This window comes from Setaria viridis, chromosome 4 (assembly GCF_005286985.2).
Source record: "Setaria viridis chromosome 4, Setaria_viridis_v4.0, whole genome shotgun sequence".
Taxonomy (NCBI): Eukaryota; Viridiplantae; Streptophyta; class Magnoliopsida; order Poales; family Poaceae; genus Setaria; species Setaria viridis.
The window spans coordinates 18,753,581-18,766,263 of record NC_048266.2 but is presented as its reverse complement, the minus strand read 5'-3'; positions in this window follow the sequence as shown (position 1 = coordinate 18,766,263).

Below are 12,683 nucleotides of genomic sequence, written 5' to 3'. Positions count from 1 at the left end.
ATAGTTTTGCCATGCGTTAGATTGGATATGGCCTAGCACACAATGACACAGGATATATACTGGTTCGAGCAACGCACCCTACATCCAGTCGGGGTCAGTCGGTCAACTTTATTCTTGAGCCCAGGTGCTCAAAGTTTGCAGTGGGGTTACAAACGAGAGGAGGATGAGAGGGGTGTGCCTGAGTCCTGGACTTGTTCTCATCTCAGTGGAAGAGAGTGGCAGGATCTCAGACGTGCGCTAAGTGTGTGAGAGTGTGAAAGTGTAAGAGTGCATGTGTGAACGTCTGAGTGCGTATGTGAATGTCCCTTGTCTCCCTCAAAATGGAGGGTCCATCACCTTTTATAGCCCAAGGGAACAGCCTTACAAGTCGGAGGGGATAAGAGAGTGAGTGTACAGGCGCTGCCTAGTCTTGTCGAAGCCCACATCGTCTGGTGCGGTATGGCCTCCATCCTTGGTTCATGTTCTCCTTATCAGGCCACTCCGTCGTAGCGAGTAGGTTTACGGTGGCACTGTGCGAGGCGTGTGCAGGGCGTGGTGCGGTACAATTCTGCATACGGCTGGTTGACCCAGATGCTTCCTCGTGACTCATCCCACCTGCTCCCTGGGCCCACATCGCGCGGGCGTCCCTAGTCGGTTGTCCCAGTTGGCCCTAACCGAGAAGGTTCGGGGGGAGTGGTACGGGTGGTACGGTGCATCCCCAGTCGGGGGGACTTGGTTGGGAGGACCGGGTAAGGAGAACTAAGTTGGGAGAACTCAGTCAGGAGAACCCAGTCAGGAGAACCTAGCTGGGGTCGGACTGTGGCCCCACCCCCGACTGGCTCCTTCCGGTCGGGGTGGTGACTAGGCTTCCTGGTCGGAAGAATCGACCAGTGGCCGGATCGAGGCCTCGGCCTGGCCACGCGTAGCTGGGCTGGCCCAGGTGTACGTCATGGCTGCGCCCTTTGTTGGGCAAGTGTTGCGGGAAGGCAGTCTCATTGGGGACCCCAGGTCTACGGACCCATCATGATTTCTCACAGTAAGCCCTCATATAACTTGTGATCAACCATAAATTCATAACATACATAATATTTTGACGTGGATGCCAAAAAAGCTAAGTGTCGGATTTATAAGCCCGGCAGTCCACTAGGGGTTTACCCAAGTGATTGATTTGTAGGTGAGGGCGATTGCGAAACTAATGACTTGAAGGTGATCACGAGAACATGAAGGGGAGATGAGGGTTTTAGACTGGTTCAAGCCTCCGAAGAGTAATACCCTATGTCTTGTATGTTTGATTGTATTGCTTGAGATTTGTCTGATTGCCTCTAGAGGCTCTTTTGACTGCCTTGTATAGGCTAACGACCAAGAATTACAAGCTGGTTTGAACTTAATCTACTCGGTAGTTACATGGAAGGTAATCTAAGTCGGATTACAATACGCGTCCCACGATAGGTAGATTTGAATTGTCTAGTTGCCTTGATATGTACTCCAAGTAACTTCATGTCCTTGGCCTGCACGTCCTAGTTGGGTGGGCCCACTTCTCAGGTCCGGCCAGCATCCTGGTCGGTGGGGACCCATGGTGTACCCATATCCCTCAAGCCCCCGAGCGATGTGTAGGCGAACACGAACTTGAGGTCATCACATTGAAGCTTGGAATTAGGTCGGTTCAAGCTACGATGACGGCATGGTGACGGAGAGGCTGCGTAGTGCTAAAAAAAAAACAAGAAGACCCGAGCAAACACAAAGGCAATCGCGTAGAGAGAAGACGAGTGCCGAGTTGTTGGACGTCGACGTCTAGCAGGTCGAAGCGATGTGTATGGAGGGCGTCGCAAGACGCACTCCATAGGAGTAGCCCCTAAGTATTGAAGCGATTAGAATAATCAATCCAATGGTTAAGAAAAAAAGGAGATTGTCTCTTGAAGTAGATCTTTAGTGCCCAAGCACAAAGACGGGTACAGCCACGGAGGTTTGCCGACCAAAAATGCATGCCCATATCTCTAGAGATGAAGACTGAAGCAATGGTAGGTAAACAACAAAAAGTCCTGGTTCATGGGAGTTTTGTGTCATTGAAGTAGCTTCATGGGAGTACTATCCATCATTACTTGAAGGTAGGGCCAATTGTCACGTGAGTACCGTGGATCCATGGTTGTATGGAGGAGCTCTGTCATGCACCCCCACGAGTTGACTGTAGCATCTTGGATGTTAGCCGGCGGCCTGGCTATAAATAGACCAAGATTTAGCTCTAAGGGTCATGGCTCAAGTAATAATGCTTTTAGGCTTGAAACTTGTAGTTTTTGACAGGAGTAGCATCCACCCAGACGCCTGATGCCAGAAGAATTCTCGTGAGGAACACCTAGGTGCTCCTTCCCTTCATAGTCTCTGTGATGGATCCGAGGGGTAATGATGCTAGAAGAATCCTCATGAGGAGGTTGCATTGTGAACCCTGAAACTTTGTCCAGGACATTGCTAGGGAAGGGTCTCGCGTAGCTTTCTTGTATTGTGCTTTTTTTCTTTTTCCGCGTTGTAGCTTCTTATCCTGGGATGTCGGCTATCCCAGAGCTATTCACTATATTTTGTAATATGTAATGCTGGGAATTTGATTTTAGCTGAATGAAAATATGCCTTTGCATTTGTTTTTGGTGATATATGGGGCCGCAGAGGCGTGTTTTCTTGAAACTGGGGTACTGGTCCCAAGGTTTTAAATTGTCTTTACCGCGGGAGCTTGCCGAGTGGTGGTAGATGCCTAGCCCCTGAGGACGAGGACTGGAGAAGCTGCAGATGTGCGCCAAGTAGAATTAGGTGCCTAGCCCCTGAGGACGTGGACTGGTAGAGCCATAGAGGTGCGCCGAGTAGAATTAGGCACCCAGCCCTTGAGGTCGAGGGCTGGCAGAGCCACTAAGGCACGTTGAGCAGAATTAGGAGCTCAGCCCCGAAGGACGAGGGCTGGTAGAGCTGCAGAGGCGCACCGAGTAGAATTAGGCACCCAACCCCTGAGGATGAGGCCTGTCAGAGCCGATGAGACACACCAAGTACAATTAGGTGCCTAGCCCCCGAGGATGAGGACTGGCAAAGTCGCTGAGGCACGCTGAATAGAGTAAGGCGCCCAACCCCCATGGACGAGGACTAGTAGAGCCGCTGAGGCACGCCGAGTAGAATTAGGCGCCCAACCCCCGAGGTCGAGGACTGGCAGAACCGCTGAGGCATGCCGAGTAGAATTAGGAGTCTAGCCCTCGAGATTAGGATTGGTAAAGCTGCAGAGCCGCGCTGAGTAGAATTAGGCACCTAGACCCTAGGGACGAGGACTGGTAGAGCCGTTGAGGCACGCCTAGTAGAATTAGATGCCCAACCTCTGAGGACGAGGACTGGCAGAGCCTCTGAGGCACGCCGAGTAGAATTAGGCACCCAGCCCCTGAGGACGAGGGCTGGCAGAGCCGCTGAGGCATGCTGAGTAGAATTAGGTGTCTGGCCCCGAGGACGGCGGTTGACAAAGGCACAAAGGCGCTCCATTAAAAGCACAACAAAGATCTCGCATATTCCATCCCACGCACACGTCACTAACGGAAAATCTTGTTAATTTTTCCCGGTACATTGCATTGTTGTAACGGAAGGCTCGCGATTTTCATCTATAACTCATGCCGGCAACCCCTTCATAAGCGTGACGGGTACGGAGCCATTGCCATTCTTATCTTCAATCACTCTCAGCGCCTTCGCCTTGAGCTCACTAAGCACTTAGCTACCACACTCTCGAACCCTAGGTTGCACCACCAGAGCCCACATTCTCTTCGCGCACACGTCGCCGCCACTGCCTGAGCTGCTGCGCCGCCACCGCCTGAGCCGCTACGCCGTTGTATGAGCAAGCAAACCCTAGTCCTATTTAGATCTAAATCCCATGTCAACAAGCTTGGAGAGATGGCCCAATCTAATGCCTCAGAGCCTTCTTCCATCTGGATGAAGTCTGTGATGACACAGGAGCGTATCCAAGCTCTCGTCGATCGTGGCCTCCTTGGCCCGCAAGAGCTTCTCGACTGGAAGCCCACCACCGGTCAGCGGTTCCCATCATAGGACATGGCGGAGGCGGTGGTGTTCATGCTGTTCTTCAAGCGAGGATTCGGGATCCCCACAGGAGACTTTTTCCGTGGCCTCCTCAACTACTACAAGATTGAGTTAGTACACTTGAACCCGAACTCAATCTTGGACATATCTAGTTTCATTCATTTGTGCAAAGCATTCTTGGGCATCCCCCCGCATTTTCATTTGTGGCGGTATTTGTATCAATTGAAACCTGTGGATAACAAGGGAAAAAAGGGCCGGGTTATTGGGGGTGCCGGGTTCTCGCTACGGCCCAAGAGGATGCAGGAATATTTTGGACTGCAATTGAGGGAGTCCAACAAGGGGTGGCATCCCGAGTGGTTCCTCATTGCGAACCAGAAACCCAAGCTACCGCCATGCACACAATTTGGGCCAGTGTCAATATCTAAATGGAAAAATCTGCCTACCTCAGAAGAACAGGTCCAAGTCGATGAGCTATTGCCAAATATCGCTGGCCTGAAGGCGCGGGGACTGACAGCCGCTGCCATCAGTATCAATTTTTGTCAGAGGGCGACGCAACCCATCAAATACCAAGTACATTCGTTGTGGGAGTACTCGGGACTAGATGGTCTGACCTGGGAGGTCTCTGGCAAAGTGTCCAACGATGAGGTTGTTAGCTGGGTGTGGGGAGTTCTTCAAGGATGACATTAGTAACAAAAATCTCCCAAAGCTTTTCCGATAAGATTGTACGCAACTTTGTTTTGATGCGGTGCACATTTGTTTCCTTGTGATGTTTCTGACTTGAAGTATTGAATTGACCAGGATGATGCTTTTGTTTACTTTTGCCCGTCCCCACTACTTGGCGTGCGCAAGCAACACCGCCCAAGATCTGTCCGCCTGATGTACCGATTGCGCCACCTACCAACCTTGAGTTTGACTCGAAGTGCCGCGTGTAACAACCTTAGTTGATTTAACCTTGCTTAAACATGGATAAAGTGATTAGAAGCCTAATCTAGCACTTGAAAGGTAAAAAATGCCCTTTAGAAGCTCAGTTTAGGGGTAATTTAAAATTTGAAATTTCATATAACAACTTAAAATTTTGTCAATATAAGAGTTGTAGAAATTTACAAACTAAACAACTTTTCTTATTGGAACCTTGAGTGATTTGGAGAGGAAGAGGTTAAAAAATGAGATTTAAACTCAGTGGCAAATCATCCTTATTTCAAAAACTCTAAGTGTTGAAAATAGTTCTAAGTAGGGTACTTTGGTCGCTTTTAATTAAAATTCTGGACCAGATCTTAGGATGGAGCTTTCACCAAAGTCTTAGAGTGCACATAGAACAAATGTGTTAATTAAAGCTTGAACTGATTCGACCTGGAACATGCTCAAATTCTAGGCTAAAGTCGACCTGAATTTCAAAACCAGCAAAAACAGCACTTAAAACTCTAAGTCTGAAACTGAGAAATTCCTCAGCTTGCCAGCCCTAATTCTCACAACTTTGTATAGGAACTCGAATCAAACCCTTTATAAAGTTTAAGTACTACAAGTCTAGTTTCACTTATTTGACCCAAGACCAAATCTCACCATAACCTTTCCAAAACTTGAGTTAAAGTCAGCCAAAACAGTCAACTCAGCCCGAAATGTGGAAATCAGCCAAGTCTGAGTTTTAGGCGTTCCACCAAACCTTGAAGCCTTCTATCTTCAAATCTAGCTCGATTTAGAACCCAAACCTTTTGTAAAAGTTGAACCTGGACCTTAGGACAACAACTCATAGTTTGGGAAAATTTCGACTTCGTTTGATATTCGCAAGAAAATTGCTCCCAAACCTGGCCCTTCACCTGATCCGCGCGTCACCCCTTTCGCTAGAGCGTACCCAGTGCTGCTCCAGCTCACCACCGCCGCGTGTCCCTCCCCCACCGGTGAGCTTCCATAGCCCAACCGCGCCCGAGACAAGATCGAACATGCACCAGCACTGCCCATCCACATGCCGCGCACATTCCCCGCCCTGACACGCAATCTTCTTCGCCCATTCCTCACCTTGCCCGAACGTGCCCACGGACGCCATTGGCTGCCATGACGTCGCTGCTCACCGATCGACACCCTCCACCCGACCCCAGCCAAGACAACAACAACTCGCGCACCAAGCTCTGCCAATCCGCCCGCCCGGCAAAGCTACTCCTTCACGCTCACTATCCTCTCAGGCCAATGGCCGCAAGATCGCCACAAGCCTACAACCTCCCTCGGCAGTGAACGTCGCCGGGCAATGTGCCTCCGCCTAATCCCCTCGCTGACGAGACAACTCACTCCCATGGCTGGCTAGTAGACGTGCAACGTAAAGTCGCTCTCGCGCGCTCGCAATCCGCCCTGGCCAATGGCCGGGAAATCCCAGTGGATCCGCATGCCTCCGCCCGGCCAACCATGGCCGCTGGCCAATGGCTCCGCCGGGTTTTCCGCCCCTGCTCCCCTCCAGCCACGCCTCCACGCCCGATAGCTCGGCCCCGCTCCCCTGCACCTCCCTGGACCTATAAAAAGGGGTGAATGCCCGCCGGCGCTCCCATTTCCTGTGCGCAAGCTCGCTCCTCTGCTCCATGAAGCTCTGTCACCGCTCGAGTTCACCGGGGAGAGCCCTGCTCCGCATTGCTCCGCCGCTCGCCTCCACTCGCAGTCGCTCTCCCACAGCCACGCGCAGCTCGCCAAGCAGCCCGTAGCTTGCCGGAGCCGTCGAGTTTGCCGGAACAGCAAGTTCCCGACCATCGCCACTCGCTTTCCGTCCCCAAGCCATTCACCACCGATGAGCCACCGCCATCGCCGCCGTTTGCACAAGGTCTGCTCAAGGTGAGCTCACGCCCATGCCCGCACCTTTGTTCCCTTCGTTTGCACAGTGGTTCACTGGGATTTCGCCGGAGTAACCCCGGCCGCCGCGAGGACCTATTTGCTTCGATTAGAAAAGTTCCAAGACCATCGGTGTAAAGTGTTGGGACGTATCCGTAAGACTTTCAAGGTTCCAGGGGTTCCCGAATAAAACTGCCTGAGTCTTTTCTGTTTAAAATATGGATTGAATGAGCTGAACTTTGGAAGTGCACAAATAATTGTAGAAAAATCATAAAAATGCCAAACTGATTTTCTCGGACTCAAAAAATGAGGTAGTTTCATAGAAAATTAAACTTCGCACATGTTACTGTCAGAAATAATGCTCTATGATTTATTTCTTGTTAGGGCCATTTAATGCGTAGTAAATTAAGGAAAAATGCAAAAATAATAAATCCAACTCTGAGATATTTGTTTCAGTGAGTTAAGCCTTAAAAAATACTATAAAGCCTAGTACGGAACTTTAAATTGCAGTTTAGGTTTTATCTCTGGAATCTAGGGTAACATCTTTCTTTTTGCATAAGTAATGTAATCCGTCAGAGAAAAACATGAAACCACTTGGGTTAAATCACTTACAAAACATACTTGCAAGGAAAAATATCAGTCACTGAATCAAACTTCATGAAATAGGCTTAACATTTTGTACAAGTTTATATCATAGAAAAATATGGAAAATAGATGTCCTTCACTAAAAATCATGGAAAAATCATAGATGTCTCTGTCCCTATAGTGTAACCTCATGTAGAAATATCAGAGCCAAACTGCTGCTGGAGTTGGAGTTAAAAATAGATGCCTATAATTTACCATAGGCTATTGTTTTAATTTTAATTAACTTTGTGGAAGTTCAATGCATCCCAAATTTTTAAAGTAGCTCACTGATGTGATTAGGAAGCCATTGTAAAATTTTCAGAACAATATCTCATGAGAAGCTACCAGAAACATTTATGAAGTTTAAACCCAAAAAGGAAATGAATAACAACCATTAGGTAATAGTAAGGGTAACATGGTAATTTTGGAAGAGGTACAGAAAAATATTCAGAAACAGGATAACTTACCAAATGAACCTTGAGAAACCCTAGAGTGACCCCACCTTTTGTTGTAAAGTCTAAGTTGTAAAATATTATATGTGTACAAAATCACCATCAAATACACTCGAGGTTTAAAAAATGGCATTTCTCATCTAGTGTATAAAGTTTAATATTTATCTAAGTGTAGTGGTAATTGCACTTAATATGCCTTTTTACCTTGAAAGGCATCTTGCTTGCAAACTTGTGAAACTTATATGCATATTGTGTAGAAGTGAACCTTGTAGACAGAACCTACGAGTTGACGCCTGCTGCCGACGAAGGATTTGCAGAGCTGCACCACGTCGAGGCCGAGCAAGAGATCCCAGATGCTGCCAGCGACTCTCTCACTAACATAGTTAAGGAAGGCAAGCCCCGGAGCATAACCCAGTTTTTCCGAATTTATGCAATACTTATGTTGCTTATGTTTGTGCATTAAGTTTATAGGAGTTGCTTGAAACCTTAGTTGCATGATCCTAGGTACCTATGTGCTGAATACTAGTATGTTGGGATGAGTAGATGCAATGCTAAATAGGATTCGAAAAAAGCCAAGTGATTTTTTATCACTCGCGAGTTATAGGTATTGCTTGCTTGCTAATGATGCAACCATAAGGACGACAGGCAGGGTTGGGCTGTTTGAACTGTTTTGGTGGTTGGTGGATTGCCCCATCTGTCTAGGAAAAGATGCTAAGGTCAAAATGTGTGTAGAGTTGTGGTCAAGTGTTTGATATTAATAATCTCATAGCTAGTATGGGATAGGGAAGCCTAGTACCTGATTGAACCGGGACATGGGCATACTCCTTGCTCTCTCTGGAATGGAGTTTCCCTTGGTGCACCATGTGGGTACAAGTGCAGTCATGGTACGATCACGTTCCGGGACCATGGGGCATTGTATCCAAGGGAAGTGGGCCCTGGCCACGTGCCTGGGGATTGATGAGGACAGCTAACAAGTAAAGTGGACCCGGTATGGTACACGGATGTCGTGGGGTTAGGTTTACCTTGCAAGGTTTAAAAACTCGATTCGAATCATCTACCTCTCATAATTTGAGACTGCTTGACCGACTTCTACACTGCGTAAGAAGAGGAACAAAGTATGATGGTTAATAATAATGCTTGATTAAATTGCTTGATCACATGTTTGCTTAGAATAGGTGCTTACCTAGAATGGTTAATTGACTAGAACCTGATGCTAAAACTTGAAAGTAAGGATCTACTTTAGCTACTTTTGGCAAAACAAACCCCCCTAGCCAAAAAGCCTTGCATGTCTAGAAGTTGGTGGAGTAGTACCACCCGATGATTAAGTCTTGCTGAGTATTAGTATACTCAGCCTTGCTTGTGGCTATATTTTCAGGTAGTGCTGATTTTGAGGATATGGTGCCAATTTGACTTGGCCGACCCAACTCTCTCCGGGTTGGACGGTCGAGTGGAAACCGTCCTTAGACAGTGTGGATCGTTGGAATTGATATCATGGTCGGCTTTACCATGGTATTATGTATCGACGTTTAGACTTTCACTGAACTTTATCTTCGTTGTTTGAAACCATGCAAACTTGTCTGAATTTAGCAAAACTCTGATGTAATAATTGTTAACTATGTTAATGAGATGGGAATGTTGTAATCTTTGTAACCTCTCATCTTCGTGTGAGCAATGCTTCTCGATCCTGAGTAAAGTGGTTTATCGGATGAAATCCAACGGATGACCAAGTTAACTTGTTTAAGTACATGATCACGTGTTAGGCAACTTAAGTGTACTTTAGCCAGGTTAATTTGAGCGGTTCCGCCACGGTTGGTATCAGAGCTGGCAAAGCATACCCAAAGGAAGCAACAAGCCCTAAACACCTTTTTCGAATGAAACTAGCAAGAAATTAGTTTGAAAAATTCATAAGTTCATTAAGGATGAACTTAGTACGAGAAGTCCTAGGGGAATTTTAGGTTGTTTTTAGGTGGCTAATTAACTATTGGTTACTTATACTGACTTTCAGCACAAAACGCAGGGGTATAGCGATCATTAATATACCCCCAGCATCATATAAAAATATGATTGCGGCACGTAATGGTTGGATGTAGGGGTATGGCGATTCCGTAACATGCCCCCGACCTCATATGCAAATATGAGGGCGGCACATAATGGTTGGATAAATGTGAATACGCTTCCCAGCGTATGAACGTTGCCCGTGCAGCGATAATCGTACGGGTGCTATTCCTATAATGAACAGTAATGATTGTGGATGTTTTCATGAGTGCTGACATGAAAAGTTCAGGTTGAAAATTTTCTGCAGGTAAGCTAACTGCGATTATATATTTTAACGATGACTAGAAAATCCGACTAGTTATTATAGAGAGAGCCATAAATGTTGCCTCGCCACCAGCATTGACCACGTAAGTCCAAAGCTTTCTGATAATTATTTTTGGTCGTGAGGTCGAATAGGATGTGCATGCATCAGGAAAAAAAGTTGCAACTTAAGAGATGAAAACCAAGCTTGCATGTGTGCTTTGCCTAAAAGTCTTGTACGTGCTAAGGATTATCTAGCTGCCTTGTCCAGCGATGGTGATCTTGTTAAAAGCTTTCGGGGTAGTAACTTAGGCTTGCTCTAGAAACTTTATATAAGAAAGTTGCTCACAAATTCCTAAACAAGATACTGGTAAAGTTTGGTAAAATTTGGCCAATTAGATTGTGGGATATTTTCAGATGAGAAACCCCGTGTTCGTTGAGACAACACCTTGCACACCTGTTGGGTTTTTGATTTTTCGGCAACCTTAAAGACTTTTCCTGTTCGGCACCCTTAAACTAAAGTTGTTGCGCACTGAGCAGAGAACATTGTGGTGAAATTTCAGCTGAAATGGATCAACTCTTTAAGAGATATGATCTATTCATTCCTGCATTGTTTCTGAAAATTTCAGAATGAACCCCTCTGTGAGAATTATAGTTTATCACCTTCCTAGACCTTGATTCAGCTACAAATTTGAATACCAAACCTGTTGGACATCATCTAAAGAGCATTCTGGTAAAGTATCCAAATTTTTGTATCACTGGTTTAAGAGTTATGCTCAGTTTATTTCCGCACTGTTCTGAAAATTCCAGGATGTACCCCTGGTAAAAACCTGAGTAGATCACCTTGATAGAATATGTTCCAGCTCGACCTCTGAATACCAAACTTACCACAGACTACCTAAAAAACCATATGGTAAATTTTGGGAAATTTTGGATAAATACTTGCTGAGTTATGAGCTTTTTCTCTAACTTGCTAGAAATCTATTTTGATTTCAGAGTATTGATTCCCTCTCTCACTTGTCACCCTTTGTTTCCAGATGGCCGATCCCATTTATGTCGTGGTTGACATGAACAACATTGTTCACTGTGAGTGCTTGCACTGGGAGGGCTTTCCCTTCATCCTGTGGGACACTCTTCGCTCTTTTGGGTACGAGCGCCCTCCTCAGTACTCCGACCGAGAGTATGTGGACCATGGAGTGCCCAGGAGCAGCGTGCACCTGACAGTACACCCCCACCCCAAGTAGCCCTAGTGGCCACGACTTGAGACCATGGTCATTGGACACACTCTTGAGGATGCTTGGGAGACGGCTGCACTTGAGAGGCTGACACTTTTCTGCCGACAGCACCCGGTGGAGATTGTGTTGGATCCGATCGGCTTGTTCCCAGCTAGGGACGAGCAGGACGCAGATTGGCTGGATCGAATGGACAACCAGGAGTTGATGGGTTGGTTATGTCCTCAGGAGATGGTTTTTACCTCCGCTAGGTGCATGAATGCACTTTATAGGCTGAACGAGCTTCGAGGTAGTGCGATGACCGCTTTGGCTAGGTTGGCAGTGGCCAACCAGGTTGCTCTTTCTACTATCCAGAGTGAGATGGTAGACTTGTCATGCCAGCTAGTGCAGAAGGACATTCAAATAGCAGACATGGAGACTCAAATTTCAAATTTACGGGATGAGATGGATGATATGGAGCATGATATGGAGCTATTAGCCGACCAGTTTTACGATGTTAACATGGAGTTGGCTGAGGCTAATGAGCACATAGATGAGCACCACGTGGAGATGGATGCCATACACACCTTGGAGGCATAGTAGGCTCAGCAAGCCGAGCCTATGGAGGAGGTGCCCGAGGAGATGAAGGGCTACTCGATCATGGACTTTGAGGATCTTACCCCACAGCCACAGATGGGCGCAGCCCACTCCCTCGTGCTCAGCCTTGCCTCCATAGGCAACCTGGATGACTTGTAGATGTCTTATCTAGACTTGAGTAGTTTCCTTTTATTTTACTCCTCAGCGATCTATATTTTGGATATAGATGTAATAGGTTAGCCTCGAGTTGAGTACCTTGGCTGCCATGAATTTGTTATGCAAGCATTGCCATGCTTTTGTCATGTCTAGCGATGTAACCCGAAAACCTGGCAGAAATTCAAAAGCTGTTTGTTCTCAGTTTTGACTTTATTTCCAATCACTTTCGAGCTGAGGCTTAAATATCAAAGTTGTGCGAAACCTTGTGTTCTAACTGCTCATAATTTTGAGCTCCTTTGGATCTGTCAAACTCGAGTTATAAAAAAAAACTTCACTGCTCAGCTTGCTGAAAAATAGCCCGAATAGCAAAGTATCAAACTAATTTTTCACCCTTGTTACCTTATGTTTTGGTCAGTGAGCGTAATACGAAAGTTATTCCTAGCTACTGACCAAAGATGAGAAACAATGGGCATCGGAAAGAAGGGATATGCACCTACTCAATAAGTTATAT